At 38.3% G+C, this 23,817-nt stretch overlaps 1 long non-coding RNA gene across 1 annotated transcript in view; it reads left to right on the top strand.

Annotated features, from left to right (window-relative positions):
• Positions 1 to 343: 343 nt before the first annotated feature.
• Positions 344 to 23,817, top strand: part of LOC122802930 — a 244,649-nt gene continuing 221,175 nt past the window's right edge. The window contains exon 1 of the long non-coding RNA XR_006365011.1: positions 344 to 613. This is a non-coding gene — a long non-coding RNA (uncharacterized LOC122802930). The remainder of the gene's footprint in view (positions 614 to 23,817) is intronic.

Raw genomic sequence — 23,817 nt, 5'->3', positions numbered from 1 at the left:
CAGAATGTGCATGTAAAAATAAATGCGATATGTGCGTTTGCGCTACTGATTGCAATAATTCAAAATGTGTGCGAGACGCGAAGTAAAGAAAAGTTTTTCAGAAATTAAACATTACTCTGCTCTGTGGATTTTAAAATTATAACAACAGTAACTGTCTTTCGTTGTGTTTTTTTTTTCTTCTTTTAATAAATATAACATTAATCCAGGGAATGTAAAACAAGAACAATTGAAGTATCGACATGCCAAGTTAAGGAACAGGTGAAGGAGCCCTTGACTCCGTTGCGGGGAAACGAAAGGGTTAGTGATGCTGCTCTGTTTGCCTGCGCTTTAACCGCAGCGGAGGTACGGGAGCTGGTTGGCTGCTTTTGCTGGGGCAGAGTGACGTCATGCACTATTTGCGGCGGATTGGGATGCTGTGTGTAGGAACTAGCGAGGCTGAGAGGGAGCGAGCGGAGGGTCGGGGCCTGTAAACGGTACAGGACAAGCGGGATAGTAACTAATTTGTTGGACCTTACTCTCCTTTTGTATGTTGCTTGGTAGACAAAGCTAAGGGGAACGTGGAATTTCTACCCCACTGCCTAGGCAAGTGGGGAGAGATGAGAGGCAGTGTAAGGTAAGGCTTCCGATTGAGGAAAGTGTAGTATGGATAGTGATTTCTGGAATGACTAGGGGCTGTTTGCTTTTCCACAAACTTGACGGATAAGGATCCTTCTGAGCATGTGAGGTTCGGTACATGTAGCAACTTTCCCTCCAGGATGTATGGCCTAGTTGCCCAAACTGGGATTATTTGACTTTATTTGTGGGGCTTTGGTAGGTAGGGGATAGGTTGTTGGAGTGTGAGGAAGATGGAAAGCTTTCCTTTTCGGGAACTGCGGGAAAGCAGCAGCGTCTGAAGAGAGCAGGTCATCTGGTAGCTTTCCTGCTGCTTTTCCTATCTTCCTATTCTACTGCACAGTTGTGCTGCAACCAGGCTTTGTCTGACAGTTGTGTTTGGGGGTATTTGTGTTACTCTCCTAACTTATCTGACCTAGCTCTGCCATATCTAGGGGTGTGCATTAACGGGGAAGATCAGATGATGCTTTAAAGTTGAACCGTTCATTTGACGAAAACGTACTTTGAGTTTGCCTTATTACTTATTTTATTCTCAATGAAAAGTATCTGAAAATTGTTAAATTTAAGATCGTATTATTTTGCATACAGCATTAGCCGGAAGAAAGGTCTTCGTTTGTATTATTTCATAATTTTATCAGTGGAAAAGAAATTGGCTAAAACAGAGGTGTGCAGCAGGCTGCTTCTGCTGTCATTGTTTAACACAAAACCGGGCTGGAAAGCAGCGTCACGCAGTTGCTTCACAACAAAGGCGTTCCGAGATGTGTCCAAAGCGTTCTGCTTCATTTCTTGACCTTTAATCATTTGAATGTTTGCATGGGAAAAATGCTGGGATGTAAAACTCCACCCTTAGATGGAGATTTATTATTATTATTTAGTGCATCAATATACCTTACTCGAGGAGATTTGGTTGGTTCTTCTCCATACTCTGTTTTAAAAAAAGTCCACAGGAAAACAACAGTCACGGGGATGAGTACAACGACTTGATGGCATTGTACATCAGAGTGACTCGTTCTACAGAATGGTTTTGTACCGTTCCCATAAGTCTCCCATAGTTTTGGCAAAAACGGCTGCACAGCCATAACCCAGTTTTTAAGATCAACTAGACTGCAAGCTGGAAGTGTGTACAGATAGGTTCAGAGTGGTAGCCAGTCTTGTCGAATGCTTCCTTAGCGATAAGAAGTCCTTCATTTTTTGGCATCAGCCCCTCATGCCCATCATTCAGTGGGTTTCCTTACAAACTTCCAGAGGTGAAGAGTAATAGGATGCACTTGCCCTGTGGCATTTTAAGTTTTGGGGTAAATCTGGCTGACTTTGAACTATGCCTCGCAGTTGTCTGTAGTCATAGTTTATCCTTAAAACAATGACTGTAGCTGCCTGTTCACTGCCTTGACTTTTCTACTGATGAAAGTAATTTCTTCCTCAAATCCCTTGTGTTCATTTGTGTCAGTGTTAGCTTGTGCTACTTTTTGCTGCCATGTAAGAGATGGGTGGGTTTCAGTTGCTTGAACATGTTGTGCAGCACTCTGTTTATATAATATTGTGTTCTTCCGTGTTTTAGGTTGGGGCGTATTATTTATTTGTATGATGTTTAATGTTGTTTATTACACTAGTGCTTATAGCCCAGAAAAACAGATACTTTTGGTATCATATTATTGGTGGCTTTAGTGTACTCCATATTAATAAACATTGTGTAGACCTTACGAAAAAGAAAGGGAATAGTTTCTGCTGTCAGGTGCATAACATTTGCCATTGACAGAAATTGCACCTAGTAAATATAGTTCTGATTGTCTAAAAATGTTGCATTTCTGCCACTATTGCTTTTCTTTTTCTGTTTTGTACTGTCTTTCTCATAATATCGCTGTTAACTGGTAGGCACTTGACTGTCTTACTGGAATCATGTTTTTCTCTATTTGTTAATTGGTGTTTGTATTTATCTGTATGCACTGTCCTTGTGCTTTTGATTTTTATTAATATTTAGGCAAGCAGGATAAAGGAATTTGAAGTTTTGTCCATTAGTTGCAATGATAATTCGAGACAGCTCTTTGTAAAGACCCGTGCCCAGGGTCTGTGCTTAATTGTGGGGTATGGACATACTTCCAGTGAGTGTGTTCACCTTGTGCCTCACCGTATACTTGGAAGAGAGGGCATAGGATAGTAAGTTAGTGCCAAGACATAACTACACAATCCTGGAGTTGAGCAGTTGCTACTTTTTTTTGTTTTTAATTATATTTTTATTCCATTTTTTCTTATTTTAATACAAGAAAAGATTATCGCAGAAAAATATAAGAACAGGTACTAGGAATATCAAGTTGCAGTAATCCTAATAAAGTATATATAACCTGAACCATCAGTGTTAAAGTAACAATATGCAAAATTAAAAATCAAGCTGTTCATATTGAGCTATAATGCTGAAAACTACACAGAGATAATATACGCCGTATTAAAACACTTGCTTCAAGACATTCCAGCCTATCTAACTTGCGTTATGTCTTGTACTAACTATGTACACCATAGACATTGATGTCACCTTAATGTTCATCTTATATGTATTACCATGACCTGCCCTTTTGTTGTTGTGGGTAAACATTTTGCAATACTAATTATCTTTAGTTTCCCTTATTTACATAGAATAATACTGATGAATGTAGTCCCTTGTTCATAAATCAGTTTTGATCTAAGATTTCTATAAGCATTTCCCAATGTTTCTGTTAGTAGGATAGTTTTTTTTTTTTTTTTTTGGGCTTCTTGTAATTAGTTTACTGAGTAATAAGTACTTTATAGCCATTCCTTTAAATTCTTCCCATGTGATTTTAATTCTAATTTTGGGCTATGCATAATTTCTTCATTGCACACACAGTGTGACAATGATGTGTTTATTTTCATAGGAAAAATTGGTAGGGAATACATGTAAAATTGCCATTTCCCATGACAGGGTACATGTAGTGTATCCCTTTTTTCCTAACTTGGCTCTTAATGAACACCATAATTTGTAAACATTCTTGCAGCTCCAAAAATTCTGAAGTGTCTGCAACACTGTTTTGGCATATGGTGCAGTAAGGAGAGTGTGAGGGATTAATTTTACTTAGAAAAAGTGGTGTGTGATGAGCATTGTTATTAATCATAATTTGGGTGTAAGTTTTTTTTGGGGGGGGGGGTTAGTTTCAAAGTAAGCTCAATTGCAGCAGATTTTTGTTCGAGTGATCTTATTTTTCTCTTCCTAAAATGTAGAATATAGAATTGCATCTTTATGTTTAATTTTTGTTATTCATCTATAGGTATTTGATCAAAAGTAACAGGCTAATAATGTGTGGATTATAGCTGCATGTCTTGGTTATCTATTTTAACTTCTTTCGGCTTTTCCCGTTTAGGGGCCACCACAGTGGATCACCTGTCCGCTCATGACTGCCAGTGGAGGTTTACAGTGTTGAGTTGCCAGCCCGGCACCCAACCTTCCACAGAGGGCACACACTCACACCTAGGGCCAATTTAGTGTCCAATCCACCTACAGCATGTCTTTGGGATGTGGGAAGAAGCCGGAGCACCCGGAGGAAACCCAGACAACCACAGAGAGGACATGCAGACTCCGCACAGAAGACACCCCAGCCGAAGATTGAACCGGAGAACCTCTTGCTGTGAGGCGACAACGCTAACTGCTGCACCACCGCAACTGCCCTACATTCATAGTAATTGTGTTAATCAGGTATGTTAATTGGTTAATTATAGTGTTATAACTTCAAATCTATGCCTAATGTTTTCAATTGAAAGGCTTTTGACCTGATGGACATCCCATACGGTGATGTTTTTGATTTTGGGGTACTGAGTCAGGTTTATCATAGTTATATTAGGATTAAGGTGTATTGGCTGCCCCAGTACCAAAGTATCTTTAAGATTTAGGGAGGATACCATCTTTTGAAATATTAATGTGTTTCTTATGATTATGGGGTGGATCTTGAAATACTTTATCGTCTTAGAATTCAAAAGGGGTACTGCATTAGGATTTAAATTACATGAGATTAGATGATTCTAATATATTTTAATCCATAGTGGATACCATGCTTTGTTGAATGGTTCACAATTTGCTATTTGTATAATTCGACTAGCATTTATAATGTTGTATGTTTGGAATTCCGGTAGACCTAGCCTCCCTTTTTGTTTGGGTAACGTTAATCTAGAATATTTTATTCTTGTGTTTATTGGATGCCAAATATACCTAGTAGTGTTTCAGGTTTGGAAAAGTGTTTGGGTATATTTTGATTAATAGCACTAAAATGAAACCATCTTTTAAGAATATTCATTTTAACTATAGCCGTCTTAGATAGTGGGGATAGATTGAGATTTAACCATCTCTTAGTGTCCTCAGTGATAGTAGTCCAGGTTTTGAGCAAATTACTTTTAGTCATATCAGATTGGGGGTGAGTCAACATGATACCCAGATATTTAAGATTATAATTGACTTTTATTTCATTTTCGGGGAAATAGAATTCTTTGTCCTAGAGTGTTTAGAGGGAATATGACTGAATTTTTTTTGGGTTAATGGCATAATTGGATATTTTTGAGAAATTTTCAATTGAGTTTAATATCTTATTCAAATCTGTACTGGGGAATTCAAAATAGATGTTTAAAGCATCAGCAAAAGCTGTATACTTTATTGGGATTTTTGAAATATTCATAAGATGGTGATACGTTCTTTGTGATATTTTAAGAAGTTAGAAGTTCTGTGTATATATTGAACAGATGTGATGGTAGTGGGCATCCTTGCCTTGTACCATTCACAATTTGAATAGGTGTTGATTGCTTTTTATTTATAAATAGTGTTGTCGTAAGCCCTAACCATGTTTATATAGTCTTCAGGAATGCTAAATTTCTAGAGTATTTTTAATTAAAAAAAAAAACAATTTACCCTGTCAAAAGCTTTGGTTGCATCTACTGAGAGTGCATAGCTCATTTGCTTTTAAACTAATGATTGAATCAATGGTGAGTGTATTGTCCTGTATTTGTCTGTTCATAAACCTAGTTCAGAAAATATGATGAGAGGTAAGATGTTTTTGATTCTACTGGTTAGGACTGTAGAAAGAACAGTGATATCAATATTTGAGTGCTATCTGTCTGTAATTATTTATTTGGATTTGATGCTTTAGACTTTGGTTTTGGTATGAATATAATTTTTGCGCTATTGATATAAAAGTCTTTACCATACTTTATTATGTATTTGTATACTTTCAGTAATATTGAAGCTAGTTTTTTGAAAGTCTTTGTAAAATTCTGCCACATCACCATCTGGCCCTGGTGATTTGCCTGGTTTCAACCTATTTATAGCAGCAATAATTTCCTCTATATTTAAGGGAGCTTTGAAGTTATTTATTTCCGCTTCATTCAGCACTGGAAATTGTAACTCTTCAGTAAATTGATGAAATAATGATTCATTAAACTGGTCGTGAGGGCCATATAGGTTTTGGTAAATCTCTTCAAACGCCACTATAATCTCTTCATCCGTATTTAGAGATTTATTGCTTTATTTTGGTAGGGTTTTTATGTTTGATTCTTGCCAGCGCTTGTGAGGGTGATTGAGCCCATTCGGCATATTTGTGAAGTTTGATTTTACTGATTGAGAACTGTTTTGAATGTTTGTCCCTGTAGTCTAACAATTTGACTTTCAAGTGCTGGTGAATGATTAATTTGTAATTCTAACTCTGTTTTTTTTTTAATTTTTGATTCTGTTGTTTTGACTTTTTCCATGTTTAATTTTTTATAGAAAGCAGCTTTTTTAATATTCCCCTAGTAGTGGCTTTTGTCGCTTGCTATTGAATGTTGTATGGTATATCTGTTACTTCTAGGTTATTTTTAGCTTGGGTGAGAATGTCAATGATATCCTGTGAAACTTCTTTATTCTTTAATAAGTTAGTATAACGCCTAGTTCGTAATGGTTTGGAGTTTTTGCATTGAGCTCCCCAACTTTGTTGTATTGTTTATTTTTGCATGATCTGATATTGTTCTAGGCTCGCTATTGTAGGTGACTGTATTATTTAATAGAACTTCAGATATTAAATATATATCCGTTCTAGACCAAGACTTGTGGTATGGTGAATAATAAGTGAATTTACTATTAGTTGTACTATTCTATAGTTTTCAAATGGGTCAGCTAACTTAAAGCCTTCCATTATTTCAGCTATGTGTAGTGAGCTGAACAGGTTGCGTATTATCCTTATTTGTCATATTAAGTTCTGGATTAGTTATCATATTCCAGTCACCACCTGTGATATAGAGATAATTAGAAAAGTTCTCTAATATTCTATATTTATATCTCATATAGGTAGGATACTTGATGCAAACATGGAGCACAAACATTTAGGACTAAGGATTTTTAAATGGCGGCAGTTCACAAGTAAAAAAACACCATCTGCCGTTTGGATCATAACTACCCTTCATTATAGTGCCTTCAAAAGATTTTTTACCTACTCTAGCAACTCCCCTAGAAGCCATACTGTCACCAGCAGCAACAATGTTTCACCCATGGTTTTTTTTTTGTATCTTTCTCCCATTGTTCCGCGGTGGTGGTGCTGTGGTAGTGTTGTCACCTCACAGTAAGACGCTGTACGGTTTGATTCTCAGCTAGAGCGTCTTCTGCGTGGAGACATGCATGAATGGGCTACTCGTTGAAGGTTGTGCGTCAGGGCTGGTAAATCGGCACGTAAAAATCAACTACCAATCATTAGCGGACCGGAGTTCCGCTGTGGCGACCCCTAACGCCGAAAGACGCAACATCTTCCTCCCATTGTTCTTTCAACATATGCATTTCTTAAATGAAAGTTCTCTGCGAGAACTTAAGTGCATTAATAGATTATTTTTCTTATTTTGTAATCCCTTTACATTCCATATATCCATAGAAATAATCAAAAAGCTACAATACACAGGATACTGACTTTCAGAACTAATGGAAGTATATAGGGAGAAATTGGCCTTTCACAGTTATTAGAATTTTTGATGCAGTTCAATGATATGAATGTGACATCACTCCCTTTCAGACCCCTCCCCCACCCATGCATATCCACACTTGCCTACTAACTGAAAGAGAGCTAAAACGTACATTAACAACTATAATACTTACAATTTGTCAGAAGTCCCAGCAACAAGAAACCATGCACATAACAGCTTGCTCAACCAAAGCATATGCAAGAGATATTTCTAACCCTTGTTTCAATTAAAGGTAATTAAGCTGAGCGGTTTTAAAACTGCTTTTAACTGAGGTTTAGATATTTAACTTAATAGGCAATCTAAACATATTACAATTCAAAGCAAACCGTAGCTTTTCTATTGCGTTCACACATAACAGATACTTGCATGCACAACTGAATTTAACTTTATATTTTTGTCACTGTTTGCATGTTCCTTATTTTTATAATTCAAATACAGTCCTTTTTACTGTACAGCAGTTCTTTACTTGTTGGGTCTGTATGTACAGCTAAGAACAATTATAGTCCTGATTTTATCCATTTGTTATATATGAATCAAGCACATACACATCAAGATTCAGCTTTGTGAACAGACAAAACAGTATCAAAAAGTCTCTGATAGTCTGTGTTCAAAGTTGGTATGCTTACATTTTTGATGCATACTTATTTGAGAGCTAAAGAAAACCATGTGTGAACAGTAGATAAAATGAAACAGACACATCACCATCTTTGCCTGTTTTCAACCTATTTATAGCAGCAATAATTTCCTCTACATTTAAGGGAGCTTTGAAGTTATTTATTTCCGCTTCATTCAGCACTGGAAATTGTAACACTTCAGTTAATTGATGAAATAATGATTCATTAAACTGGTTGTGAGGGCCATATAGGTTTTGGTAAATCTCTTCAAAGGCCACTATAATCTCTTCATCCGTATTTAGAGATTTATTATAGTTTAATTGCTTTATTTTGGTAGGGTTTTTTATGTTTGATTCTTGCCAGCGCTTGTGAGGGTGATTGAGCCCATTCGGCATATTTGTGAAGTTTGATTTCACTGATTGAGAACTGTTTTGAATGTTTGTCCCTGTAGTCTAACAATTTGACTTTCAAGTGCTGGTGAATGATTAATTTGTAATTCTAACTCTGTTTTTTTTTTTTAATTTTTGATTCTATTGTTTTGACTTTTTCCATGTTTAATTTTTTATAGAAAGCAGCTTTTTTAATTAATATTCCCCTAATAGTGGCTTTTGTCGCTTGCCATTGAATGTTGTATGGTATATCTGTTACTTCTAGGTTATTTTTAGCTTGGGTGAGTGTCAATGATATCCTGTGAAACTTCTTTATTCTTTAATAAGTTAGTATAACGCCCAGTTTGTAATGGTTTGGAGTTTTTGCATTGAGCTCCCCAACTTTGTTGTAATGTTTATTTTTGCATGATCTGATATTGTTCTAGGTTCGCTATTGTAGGTGACTGTATTATTTAATAGAACTTCAGATATTAAATATATATCCGTTCTAGACCAAGACTTGTGGTATGGTGAATAATGAGTGAATTTACTATTAGTTGTACTATTCTATAGTTTTCAAATGGGTCAGCTAACTTAAAGCCTTCCATAATTTCAGCTATGTGTAGTGAGCTGAACAGGTTGCGTATTATCCTTATTTGTCATATTAAGTTCTGGATTAGTTATCATATTCCAGTCACCACTTGTGATACAGAGATAATTAGAAAAGTTCCCTAATATTCTATATTTATATCTCATACAGGTAGGATACTTGATGCAAACATGGAGCACAAACATTTAGGACTAAGGATTTTTAAATGGCGGCAGTTCACAAGTAAAAAAACACCATCTGCCGTTTGGATCATAACTACCCTTCATTATAGTGCCATCAAAAGATTTTTTTACCTACTCTAGCAACTCCCCTAGAAGCCATACTGTCACCAGCAGCAACAATGTTTCACCCATGGTTTTTTTTTTGTATCTTTCTCCCATTGTTCCGCGGTGGTGGTGCTGTGGTAGTGTTGTCACCTCACAGTAAGACGCTGTACGGTTTGATTCTCAGCTAGAGCGTCTTCTGCGTGGAGACATGCATGAATGGGCGTACCTTCGTTGAAGGTTGTGCGTCAGGGCTGGTAAATCGGCACGTAAAAATCAACTACTAATCATTAGCGGACCGGAGTTCCGCTGTGGCGACCCCTAACCGGGAAAAGCCGAAAGACGCAACATCTTTCTCCCATTGTTCTTTCAACATATGCATTTCTTAAATGAAAGTTCTCTGCCTCAGATTTAAAATTAAGTGCATTAATAGATTATTTTTCTTATTTTGTAATCCCTTTACATTCCATATATCCATAGAAATAATCAAAAAGCTACAATACACATGATACTGACTTTCAGAACTAATGGAAGTATATAGGGAGAAATTGGCCTTTCACAGTTATTAGAATTTTTGATGCAGTTCAATGATATGAATGTGACATCACTCCCTTTCAGACCCCTCCCCCACCCATGCATATCCACACTAGCCTACTAACTGAAAGAGAGCTAAAACGTACATTAACAACTATAATACATACAATTTCTGTCAGAAGTCCCAGCAACAAGAAACCATGCACATAACAGCTTGCTCAACCAAAGCATATGCAAGAGATATGATTTCTAGCCCTTGTTTCAATTAAAGGTAATTAAGCTGAGCGTTTTTAAAACTGCTTTTAACTGAGATTTAGATATTTAACTTGATAGGCAATCTAAACATATTACAATTCAAAGCAAACCGTAGCTTTTCTATTACGTTCACACATAAGATACTTGCATGCACAACTGAATTTAACTTTATATTTTTGTCACTGTTTGCATGCTCCTTATTTTTATAATTCAAATACAGTCCTTTTTACTGTACAGCAGTTCTTTACTTGTTGGGTCTGTATGTTCAGCTAAGAACAATTATAGTCCTGATTTTATCCATTTGTTATATATGAATCCAGCACATACACATCAAGATTCAGCTTTGTGAACAGACAAAACAGTATCAAAAAGTCTCTGATAGTCTGTGTTCAAAGTTGGTATGCTTACATTTTTGATGCATACTTATTTGAGAGCTAAAGAAAACCATGTGTGAACAGTAGATAAAATGAAACGGACCCAACTACATTACTTTGCTTTCCTAACAAGGACTAGTCATTGTATGCAGCTGTTTCAGCATCTGACCCAGAAGATTATTTTTAGTCCAGCTTGTATATATTCAGGAAAGAAGAAATAAGAAAAAAAAAAAAAACAAGAACCTATATATTTACATTTGTATATAATTGTTTAAGCTGTTAGACTTGGTTCTGGGCTGGATTTACCTTCCGGGTGCCATTTGCACGAGATTCTTCACTTTCTTAATCAGGAAAATACAAATCCAACGGTTTTCTGAAATGAGAGCCTTGCTTTCGGTTTAATTGCAAATGCGGGTTTTCAACGTTATTTGGCCTTAGATGGATGCTGTAGTTCTTTGACCTCAGTTATGCTTAATCTTCCTGATTCACGGTTGGGAAGGATTATGGATGTTGTAGTTTGTTTGGAGTGGTGTGGAGATTCTGTTTGAACTTAGAATGCCAAAACGAAAGCAATGGATTTAGATAGAAAAATGGTAATTTAAGTACTTTACCTTGTCATTTAAGTCAATTTAGCATGCACAGATGTATAGAAGTATATATTCATTCTGTTAGGATCCTTTTGAGGTAAAAGCACTTTGCTTTATGGCAGTTGTTTAAAGGCTTTGAGAAGCCGTTTTTGCTTTATTTTTTACTGCATAATTTAAGCCATTATATTGAAATTGCAGAGTTGCTGGATATTTCATTTGGAATCTGATATTTTTGCTCACTAAGTTAAGTGCAATAAGGCGATAGGACTTATCTTAAAGTGCTCTAACTGTAGAAGCAGATCCTGAGCAAAGGTTATCTTGCAGCCATTCCATACTTAAGCAATAACCAATGACGTGGTGTGGTATATTGAAGACTTACCCACGGTTGGTGTGGCTTAATCACGAGGGCGAAGCCTGAGTGATTAAACAAAGGCAACCCAACCACTGAGTCGGTTATTGCTATTATACAATTACATTATTTAATGGAAAAAACCTTGGTTTTCCTAAATAAATTTGTGTAACGGCGGATTACTGTTCCGCTGGTTGTGGTATACTGTTTCTTCGTTTTGATGTACTGCGCATGCATATGGGACTTGCATACCCGGTTGAAACGGAAGCAATGGAGAAAGTCTCCCTTGCTCAGTTCTTAGTTCACAATTTAAAAAAAAAGGATTTGGGTGCACTTTGTCAACTGAAAAAAGTCCGGGCTACTGTAACTTTCCGTTAGTATATTGTGGGATTTACAACGGGCACGCTGGTTGGGCTGGGCCAATCAGCGTGCACACTTTCGAATATTAATAGGGAGTCATTGTATAATGTGATTTTGTTTTTTTTTTTTTTTTGCAGCCTGAATTACTGCTTGAGCATGTAAAGCATTAGGAATCTTTGCATATACTTGTCTGGGGACATCCAGAGTTTGAGATTTTCTCAGAGTTCTGTGTAGTTTCAATAACAATTATTTGAGATAGTTGAGATACTTTGTCAAGAAGGAGATCAAAGATGTCTTTTGCCGCATTAGTTAGTTGTGATTGTTCATGTCTTTCTGGGATGCCTCTGATCAATACATTATTTCTTCTTGCTTTAGCTTAAGATCAACTAGTTTTTGTTGCATTTCTTTGACTGAGTTTTCCGTGATGGAAGCAGCTTTTTCTATATTTCTTCTATCTTTGTCTCATTACTCAGTATTCTAGCCTCATTTTTATCCAGTCTGGTTATTTGATCTAAGTTGTTGCCACACACTGTAAGTTTTGAGGAGAAAAATTGTATTTCTGCTTGCAGAGGCATCAAGGCTGCTTTTAGTTCCTCCATGTCATAAGATTGATCGCTTTTTGGTTTCATTTGATGGTTTGCAGCTTCAGTTTGTGATCTGGTAGTTTTCTGCCTCTTAGTTTCTTTCTTTTTCAGGAGAAGCAATTTGAGATAATCTTGTCTTTAGATGTGTTTCCATTTGATCCATTTTTCTTTGTTGTGTGAAAGTTTGCTTTTCTTTATAGCTGCTACTTGCTAATTAAGAGGCCCCAGCACATGTACAGGAATCGCTGCGTAGTCATTTCCCGGATCCAAGGTATGTATTTCTTATTTTTACACTCGGAAGTTAAAAAGAAGCTTCCCTCAGATAAGATATATTGGTTGTAATTTTGCAGGAGATGCTTTTTTGTAGATTTTTGCTGCAGGAGTAGCCTTGGATGAGGTTATATTTGTAGTTAGCACACACTTCAGCTTGCTCCAGCTTCTATCTAGTTGGCGGCCATCTTAGAACCCCAAGTTGCTACTTTTAACATTACCTAACTTTGTTGCTTTTGTTTATTACCAGACAACTGTGTGAATCCTTGTACTTGCCTTCTGATTAGGTGGTGCATGAGCAAGTAAACTATCTTTCTGTGGGTGTAGGTGAAAGCTGCCTGCTGCTGTAATGACATTATCAAGCTGTTAGTTGATTTGAGGGCAGTGCAGTGTAATCGCACAGGTAGATTGGTAACTTTCCAGCTGTAGCAGAGCCGTATTCATGAGTTGTTGACAAGACGCGTGCAGCCTGTGATGTACTTGGTTTATTGTATGATTTTTATTGAAACAGTTGAATATGAGCTTATTTCCATGTAACAGACTCTGGTTTTGGTTGTTGTGAAACGCATTTAAATTCAGATAAGTGTTCTTCAATAATAATGTTTGAACCTACTTGTTTCAGCATTACTTTTGTTTCTGTACTACTAACTTTAATCCTGGTGTGCAAAATTTTATTGGTGTAGAACATGTAACGCTTAACTGCATCATTTGGGCGTAGCTTGCTGATTTTTCTCAGTTTTCAATTAATTATAACTGGCAAAATGACTGGATCTAGGGTGGTTTTATTTGCTTAGAAGTTAGAATTGTTGGTTTGAATTTAGAAATTTTGCCCAAGCTTTGTGAACAGTTATTTGTATAATTTCTAACTCCTTGATTTATTTAATGGTCCCGTTCCAGATTCTGTTTTTAGGGTGCAGGTGCACCTCCTTTGTTCCATTTTACCTGTAGCATGAAAAATAGTCACAAAGAATTGGAAATTCATTAATGTGGCAACAAGTGTGTAAATAATTGTCAACTGCCAAAATGAGACCATTGAATATTCATCACCAGTTTAGGTTTTGGTCAGAATTAAATGATGTACTTGAAACATTTTAATGATTTAGTTTTCTGTTTGATTTTGTTGTGGACATATGTTTGTGTTTTTTTTTTTGTTTTTTTTTTAATATATTAATTTTAAAACTATGATTGTATAAAATTTAAAGTTTAAAAAAAAAGTTGTAATTGTTAATTTAAGTGGTTTGAGGGAATACTGATTTTGATTTGATGATTTAGTATTAGTTTTGAGTTATAGGCTGTGGTGGTGCAGTGGTTAGTGTTGTCTCCTCACAGCAAGAGGTTCTCCCGTTCTATTCTCGGCTGGAGCACCTTCTGTGTGTGGAATCTGCATGTCTTCCCCGCAGTTGTATGATGATTAAAGACCTGCAGGTAGGTGTGTGCCTGAATGGGTGTGCCTTCGTCTGTGGGAGTAGTTTTGAACCTGACAAGTGTGATCTATGTATTGTAGAAGAGAATGGAATTATAATAGGGATTACTACTACTGTTTGTTTACAGATGTCAAAAGTAGAAGTCCCACTGAGCCTTGGAAAAGTAATCCATAGGTTGGAGAGAATGTTTGGTTGACTTGCTAGTCAGTTTGTTGAGAAAGCTAGCAAACTAGTCTGTTGTTTGGATTTTTGTCTTGAAGCATGAAGTGGCTTGCAAGTGAAAAGAAAAGCTTTTGTAAAACTTGGCAATGAAGCAGTATTGATCACATGGTGTAGCTTGTATCATTTACAGGTTATATCCTCACTAACATTACCAAACCATAAAGTAAACTGGTTATCAATCTCACTACATTTAAAAAAAAAAAATGGGTGTCACTTTTAGTAAGCTTGAGGAACTGTGGGGTTAAAGAAGTCTTCCCTTACCTCCCAAGATTTCTGAATGTTAATGATTTGTGGGCAGGGGTTCTTGCTCTCTGCAAAAGTACTTTTGTTCCAGTTTTTTTCCTTTACTTTTTGTTTACAAATAAAGTCCGTTTGAGAGAATCTGATTGGACTTTTTCATTGGAACTGGTGGGTTTTATTTACCTTGGTCTTAGGCTTTGGGAAGAAGTATGCTAGGTCTGGTTTTACCAGACGTTTGCTGCATTTCTAACTTTCCTGTACATGTTTTGGCCTTGTTCACACTAAGGTAACCACTTTGTACTTTTGAAAAGTGTTCTGAATTTAGGTATTTTCTGTTTTTGTTATGAGCCATCGTTTAGTTGTATTACTGGCATTTTTATTTTATTTTTTTGCTGCTGTAGAATGTAAGTAGTGCCTGGTGTGTATTGGCTTGCCTGATATTAAAGTGGGTCACTATCTCTTTACCTTGGCCTTTTATGAAAAACCTTTGCCCATAAGGATGTAAACCTACGCCACAATGTACAGAGAAACTGTTGGTGTCAGAACTCCCTCAAAGTATGCCCTAGCTTTGTAACAAGCTTGTGCTCGCTCTCTTTTTCTCTGTATCAAAGTAGCTCCCTAGCACACTCTAAAATCCAACACAATTCAACCCTGCAGCTGTGTTCTTAGACTCTCTTTAAAGGCAATACATTGGTGGGATTTATATTGGCTGGACTTGTTGCCTAGCAGAAAAAAAAAATCTGAACTGATCAACGCGGTGTCTTTTTACAAGGAAGATCAAGATACAGGCAAGTGCAAACTCATTTTATGTGAAGAAGTTGGGCTGTCCTTTTTTCATGTAAGGTTGAGTCTGTTGCTGTCCTCCTTTGAGCCTTCTTGGAGTGGGTTGGCAACATTGCCGTTATTGTTTTGGCCACCCTGCTTGAAACTTCTGGAAAGTACCCAGGAAGTCTGCTTGTCATTGTAGGCTGAAAATCTGTGGCTAGTGGCTAGTGTTTCCATAGTCCCTATATAGCACTTATAATTTTCTGTTTATAATTATATACACAAGTTCATGAGTCATGATTGTGTACACAATTTGCTGATGGACATTTTAATGTTAAGACTTGGGCCATAATTTCTAATGGTACGGTACAAGCCAGTGCGCTTCTTTCTACCGTTCCCAAGCCCGGATAAATAGGGAGGGTTGCGTCAGGAAGGGTATCTGGCGTAAAACTTGGCCAAATTATTCATGCGGGCACCAGTAAATATTTACATACCGGATCAATTGAAGCCCGGGTTAACGACTGCCACCAGTACTGTTGGCCAACAGGGTGCTGGTGGAAATTGGGCTACTGTTGGCCGAAGGAGGAGAGGAGGTGGAAGGCATGGCCGAACGCAGGAAAAGAGGCTAGGACTATGGTAGCGAGTGTCGGAACTTTGAATGTTGGCAGTATGACTGGTATAGGGGGAGAGCTAGCAGATATGATGGACAGAAGGAAGGTTGGTATATTGTGTGTGCAAGAGACCAGATGGAAGGGGAGTAAGGCTAGATGTATCGGGGGTGGGTTCAAATTGTTTTATCATGGTGTGGATGGGAGGAGAAATGGCGTGGATGGGAGGAGAAATGGCGTAGGAGTTATCCTGAAGGAACAGTATGCTAAGAGTGTTTTGGAGGTGAAAAGAGTGTCTGATAGTGATGTTTATGAAGCTGGAAATTGATGGTGTAATGATGAAAGTTGTTAGTGCATATGCTCCACAAGTTGGGTGTGCGATGGACGAGAAAGAAAAATTTTGGAGCGAGTTGGATGAAGTTGTGAAGACTGTACCCAAGGGTGAGAGTGGGGAGTGGAGCAGATTTCAATGGGCATGTTGGTAAGGGGAACAGAGGGGATGAAGAAGTGATGGGTAGGGTAGAGGGAGGAGCATAGGGTGACATAAGAGTGGAGGAAGATGCACACAGGTGGATTATATCTTGTGTAGGAAGGCCAGTTTGTAGGAGATTGGAGACTGTAAAGTGGTGACAGGGGAAAGTGTAGTTAGGCAGCACAGGATGGTGGTTTGTAAGATGACGTTGGTGATGAAGAGGAGGAGGAGTGTGAGGGCAGCACGAAGAATCAAATGGAGGAAATTGAAAAAGGGTAATTTGTGAGGTGGAGTTCAGGGAAGAGGTAAGACAGTTACCAAATAGCTAGGTAACTAAAGCAGAGCTAGTAAGGGAGACTGATAGAAAGGTGCTTGGTATGACATCTGGACAGAGGAAGGACGACAAGGAGACGTGGTGGAATGAGGAAGTACTGGAGAGTATACAGAGAAAGAGGTTGGCAAAAGTGAGATTTGTCAGAGAGATGGAGAAAGTAGACAGGAGTATAAGGAGATGAGGTGAATGGCAGAGAGGTGGCGAAGGATAAGGCATATGAAGAGTTGTATGAAAGGTTGGACACTAAGGAGGGAGAAAAGGACCCATAACCGATTGGCTAGACAGAGGGACCGAGCTAGGAAAGATGTGCAGCAGGTAAAGGTAATAAATGATAATGAGGGAAACGTAACATACAAGCAAGGAGTGTGTGTTGAGCAGATGGAGAGAGTACTTTGAGGGGTTTATGAATGAAGAGAATGAGAGTTGAGAGAAGGTTGGATGATGTGGGGATAGTGAATCATGAAGTGCAATGGATTAGCAAGGAGGAAGTAAGGATAGCTATGAAGAGGATGAAGAATGGAAAGGCTGTTGGTCCAGATGACATACCTGTGGAAGCATGGAGGTGTTTAGTTGAAATGGCAGTGGAGTTTTTAACCAGATTGTTTAATGAAATTTTGGAAAGTGAGAGGATGCTTGAGGAATGGAGAAAGTGTTTTGGTACTGATCTTTAAGAATAAGAGTGATGTGCAGAGCTGTAGTAACTACAGAGGCATTAAATTGATCAGTCACAGCATGAACTTATTGGAAAGAGTAGTGGAAGTTAGGTTAAGAAGGGACGTGATGATTAGTGATCAACAGTATGGTTTCATGCTGGGAAAGAGCACTACAGATGTGATGTTTCCTCCGAGTGCTGATGAAGTACAGAGAAGGTCAGAAGGAGTTGCATTGTGTTTTTGTAGACTTGGAGAAAGCATATGACAGGGTACCTACAGAGGAGTTGTGGTATTGTATGAGAAAGTCGGGAGTGTCTGAAGTATGCAAGAGTGGTACAGGATATGTACAAGGGTAGTGCGACATCTGTGAGGTCTGCGGTGGGAGTGATGGATGCGTTTAAGGTGGAGGTGGGATTACATCAGCTCTTGAGCCGTTATTTGCAATGGTGATGGACAGGTTGATAGATGAGATCAGACAGAAGTCCCCGTGGACTATATTTGCAGATGACATTGTGATCTGTAGTGAGGGTAGGGAACAGGCAGAGGAGACCCTGGAAAGGTGGAGATGTTCTCTAGAGAAAAGAGGAATGAAGGTCAGCAGGACTAAGACAGATAGTGTGTGTAAATGAGAGGGAGGGCAGAGGAATGGTGAGGATGCAAAGAGTGGAGGTGGCAAAGATGGAGGAGTTTAAATACTTGGGATCAATAGTTCAGAGTAATGGTTAGTGTGGAAGAGTGGTGAAGGAGAGTACAGGCAGGATGGAGTGGGTGGAGAAGAGTGTCAGGAGTGATTTGTGACAGACTAGTACCAGTAAGAGTGAAAGGGAAGGTCTACAAGAGGGTAGTGAGACCAGCTATGTTATATGGGTTGGAGACAGTGGCATTGACAAAAAGGCAGGAGTTAGAGCTGGATGTAGCAGAGTTAAAGATGTTGCAATGGGTGTAATGAGGGTTGACAGGATTAAGAACAAGTATATTAGAGGGTCAGCCCAGGTTGGAAGGTGTGGAGACAAAGCCAGAGAGGCAAGATTACATTGGTTTGGACATGTGCTGATGAGGGATGCTGAGTATATTGGGGAAAAAGATGTTCATGATGAAGCTACCAAGTAACTGGAAAAGAGGAAGGCCTAAGATAAGGTTTATGGATGTGGTGAGAGAGGACATGCAGATGGTTGGTGTGACACAGCAAGATGCAGAGGACAGGAAGAAATGGAAACAGATGATCTGCTGTGGTGACCCCTAATGGGGAACAGCCGAAAGATGATGATGATGAATGGTACTGCTGAGGAAAGGGTGTTGGTATCCAAATTTGTAAGAATAAGGTTGGCTCATGTCCCCTTTAGGTCATGTATGCTAACCCTGATACTACCCTTGCCCCTACCTTCAATCCTACATGTTAAACTAAATGCCCCTTCCTTAATGCCACTAAAAAAGTGTCACACACACAGTGAGAGACTACCCAAGAAAACCAACTCTTCTGTACTGTTCCTTTAGTCTTTACTCTAGACATGCAACGAACCTGACAGTCTTTCAGATTTGCTGGAGAATATGAACAGTGCTTTCGTAATGGAGACGTGTCTTGATAAGAAAGTTAGGCCATAGCTTGTTGCTTCTATGTTACTGTGTCTCAACATTGTGCATTGTGGTTTGATGGAAGGGGGAAGCTGGTATGTTTGGTTTGGTCTAATAGGCTCTGTGTGGTTGTGCTAGCGTCTTTGAGAGTATTTTACATACAGTAACAAGTTGAGCAGTTGCATTTCACTATCCATTTGGTACTGTGTAAGATTTACTATAAGAGCACTGACTTCCTCTTCAGTTTGTAATGTCTGTAATCTGACTAGTTACAGATGAATGTTTATATCTGGGTTGAGGATAAATTAACAGTACATGCAAGAGTTCAGTTCCATTACAGCTTAGCGTGGACTTGTTTAGGCTGATCTGTTGATTTTTTTTTTTTTTTTTTTTTTTTTTTATAGAAGCCGTGCAGGAAGATTTTGGCCCATACGTAGTCCTGATGGTTCATTGCATTTAGTTTGTAATATGACTTTGCTTTTCTGATGCAATGGGACCCATGTTTCATTTTTGTCCTGTGCAGCTTATGTAGGGATATGCAGACTTTTGGACATAATGGAAGTGAACTTTTGTCTTGGGTGATTGCCTTTGATCTCTCTCTCTCTGTCTCTGTCTCAAGTGTCTAGCCCCAATGATTGCAGGGTGTCCACATTTTTCCATATTTAAATGGCTTGCTTATCCTTGACTAATCCTTCCCCAAGCATCAGAAGTCATTAAAGTTTTCTTCCCTCCTTAGCCTTCTGGGATTTCAAGTGATCATTACGGACCACACTGCATTGAAGTGGTACATAAACAGGGGTCCTCCCAGGTTGTACCTTTTTGTGATGGGAGTGCTAGCTTGCTGAAATGCTAACTCCCATTCTTAAACTCTCCTTAAATATTGCATACTGACAGAGCAAAATTGAGCATGTCCTGGACAGACCCTCAGGAGTGGAAGCTCGGCAAAAATGTCTTCCAGGAACCAATTTAGATATGGGAACCACCTCTGTTAGGTCTGTTTGCCTCTTTTGAAAATTAGAGAGCTAAGCAAATTCTGATGTTTTATTCCTATTGATCACTGCTGCAGTAGCTTTAGCTACATGGGTTATATCCAACAGCCAGCTTCCAAAACTTCAGAGCACCTTCCATGCACCCAAGCTGTCAAACAAGACAAAATTGGGTGCAAAGCCCTTCAGAGCTTTTTTTTGCCACTGATTGTTTCTGAGGCTTATGAGGATAGACTGACTGCTTTTGTTTTCCTAATTTGCTGCTCGTCTGTGGAAGAGACAACATTTTTGTCTTGATTAAAACACTGTCAGGCCTTCTTTCAGCCACAAAAAGAAAGCCAAGCAAACAGCTTTTGCTACCACAACAGGTTAGCAATTTGCCTTGGTCTCAGGTGGATAACTGCTGTGGCTACTTTTTGTACCCTGACCAGTCATTTACTCTCGCTCTCTCTGGTGTAGCACCTAGAGCCACTATGGACTAGGGTTTAGCTACATCCTCTGCGCTGTTCATCCTTTTTGAGTGGGTGAGGGAGAGCTACTGTATTCGATCCTGGGAGAGGGAACAGGGAAGGTTTCCCTTTTGTGGCAGAATGTAGTGCCCATCCCTGTGGAAAAATGTAGTGCCCATCCCTGTGGAAGCAGCAGCTGCTATTAGTAACATGGTTGACCCCATTTTTCATGTCTAGGAAAAAAAAAAACAGAAAACCAAGTGTACATCTACTGCTTAAATTTCTTTGGATAGGAGTTGTATACTGGAACTGGCTAAGGGGTTAATTTAGGCTGTTGATCCTTCTTGTAGAGTAGTTTTGTGGTAAGAGAGATGCCTCTCTTTATCTGAAGTACAGGAAGATGCAGGGATGGATTCTGGGTTTTGTCCTTGGATTTCTGATTCTCCTTGTGAGGGTTTTTCTTTCTCTGATACTACTGCTGGAATGTCCCAGTGTTTTCAACGAGAGAACATTGAGTTTTCTCAGGCTTAGAAAACTGAGTTGTTACAGAAGGATTTTCCAGAGCCTACAGACTTTCTTCTTGTCTCCTCTGTTTTACATCATGTGTGTCTTCTATAGTTTTCCTGATGTAGTTAGCCAGCTGTCACTAAAAGGCAGTTGGGGTGTGTAAAGTTCCTCGGTCTTTTATACACTTTTTAAACCTGGCGCAGCAGGAATAGTGTTGGTTGACTCCACACTGCTAAGCACTTTATTAGAAAGAGTAGAATTGGAATTAAAGATGGGGATATGTAGTTCACTGTTCTGAGTCGTCAGTATTAACTCTTCATTTAAATTCACCATTCCTGTCACATCGTGATCACCTAAAAGTTCCAGGAGTTTCATGTACTTGCAGCTATACTTAATGCCTTTTCCACATTTCTTGCCTTCTCATCTGATCCTTCTCCTTGTATTCTTTGTTTTTTGACATTCACTTGCTGCCTGATTCACTTCTCGTTGAGTTCCATTCCTGCTGGCTGCTGATATGCTACTGGTAACTAAGTGGGGGAAGTCCTCCTGGATTTGTTCTCCTTGCATTTTAAAACTTTCACTATTTGGATCTGGTGCAGTCGGTAGGTATGTATGTATGTATGCAGTCCTATAGATGTAATCTGTATTGAGGAGATCCATACCACCTGTACGAGGAATATATACTCTTGATATATACTGGTTTTATATATCTCATTTGATGAGTGAAGTCTTTTTCTTGTTTTCCTGCTCAACTGATCTAATATACCCTTTGGGGCCAGTCACCCCAAAACTGTAAGTTGGAACAGGAAGAGCAAAATGGTTTATAGCTTGGACTTTGTTCCTAGATGTCAGGGCTGTTTTCAGTGTTCATTTTAGCCATTCCCATACCAAGTTTTGTTCATGTTTTATTGGCTGTCCTTATCTGTTCCCAAATATTTATACACTCCCTCCTGCTAAAGAACCTTTTTATTACATTCCTGTCCAAGATTTATATTTTCTTGGTGCTGCAGCTTTCCTGCTTTATATCTTCTTTTGAATATTTATCAAAACCAAATGACATTCTTATAATTTGAGATAGTTTTGACTGGTTTCAGCTGCTCGTCTGAACTGTGCAGTTTTAAATTCTCCACACTAAAGATACGTATTTGCACTCGTTTTTTGGGAGCCAAATTGTAATGATAACCTAATCTGTTAAGTAGATGAACTTAATGAGTTAAGAAAAGACAAAAGAGCAGTGGTGACAGTCACCCTGGAATATCCCCCTTTGAATTTTTATCCCTTGGTTAGTAATTTGTCCTTTATCATGGTTTAGTTACAAATTGTTTTGCCACTGTAATGTTATTAATCAACGTAGTGTTTATCTTGTACAGATATAAGCACTCCTTTATCTATGAATGTGGGGTGTTGTTAAATATTTTTTTTGTAATCTAGCCATACCAGACTTACATTCTTCCCATTTTTACAATTCTCCATTGACTTTAACAATTGATCCTTTTGTTCCATACAAATTTTTGTTACCCTTTTGTTCTATTGGCACAACTTTTTTTTCCTAAATGGCTATAAACTGTCAGTCACTTCCAGTGTATAATTTATACATCCATCAGAAAGCAAGTTTATTGATCTGTATTTTTTAGGATAGCTTGCGGTTTCACAGTTAAGGAGTATCGTCTTACCTGTTTTAACCAGGTTGGCATGCAAGTAGTTCTTGTGCAAAGATATTGGTACTTTTAGACAGAAGTTGGGTACTGCATCTGGGCCTGGGGTTTTCCATTTTGGAGTTTTTCTCAACTTTGTTTCAGTTTCACCTGGCTGTTAATTCATCCCATTCAATATCCTGTATGTTTCTTTTACTACTGCTATACATTCAGCAACTTTGTGTTCCGCAGGGTATTCATAGATATTTCGCCAGAATGTGTGTTTTTGTGTGTGTGTGGGGGTGGGGGGGATTTCTATTGCTTTTGCTTTGTTTCCCAATTCACAAAAGTGTGTTTTGGGTTCTGAATGAATTGCTTATTTTGTACTTTTAATTTCTAATAGTGGCACTTTTGTCTTAATTGCTTTATAGTTTTCTCTATTTGATGCTTCCGTGATGGCATTTAATTTTTTCCTTTTTCCTTATTGCTGTGTGTTTTGTGGTAAAACTTTACTTAGCTTCACAGTAAGATATCCTATTTACTGCTGTTAAATCACATGAATTCTTAAAACAAAAGCACAGTAAATCAAGACTATTATCAGACTTCTACCATTTTGGGTCTCTTACGATGGATAGACATTGACTTTCTACTTTCGTCAGTCTTTTTTTTTTTTTATAAACCCAGCAACTCTTCCTTAAGATAGTTTTCTTTTAAACAGAGGGAACACTTCTCTCTTCTCTCTCTCCTGCAAGCATTCTACTGAAAGTTCCACATCTTCCTATGACACATTATCTTCGGCTACATCCTGCGTCATCCGTTGCTTTCATATGGGGCCTTGCAGGCCTGTCATTCCACAACATTGGCTGCGTCAAGAGTTGTCATAGTTTCCTGCGCCGCCTCATCCTGTGCAACTCAAATGAACTTTTGTACTAGCTTCTTACTGAAGGCTTTAGAGTATCTTTTTATATGTTTGTGTGGTAAGTGATCGGATGCCTCCTGTTCTTAATTTGGGAACTCGTTCCATCGTATTGTGGTGATATCAGAGTTGGATTTTTTTACATTAAATTCTTCACTTTGCAAGTAATCCATGCCTTCAATTTCTATTTCTTAAATGCATCCATTACTGATCCTCTGTCCTACTTCGCCTTTTGTTGTTTATTGTATTGTGAAAATTTCTATCTCCTGATGCCTTTGTATTT

This window comes from Protopterus annectens, chromosome 5.part0, assembly GCF_019279795.1.
Source record: "Protopterus annectens isolate FY-2018-M chromosome 5.part0, PAN1.0, whole genome shotgun sequence".
NCBI lineage: Eukaryota > Metazoa > Chordata > Ceratodontiformes > Protopteridae > Protopterus > Protopterus annectens.
Note: the sequence above shows the minus strand (reverse complement) of the source record. Positions and strands in the feature narration are given on the sequence as shown.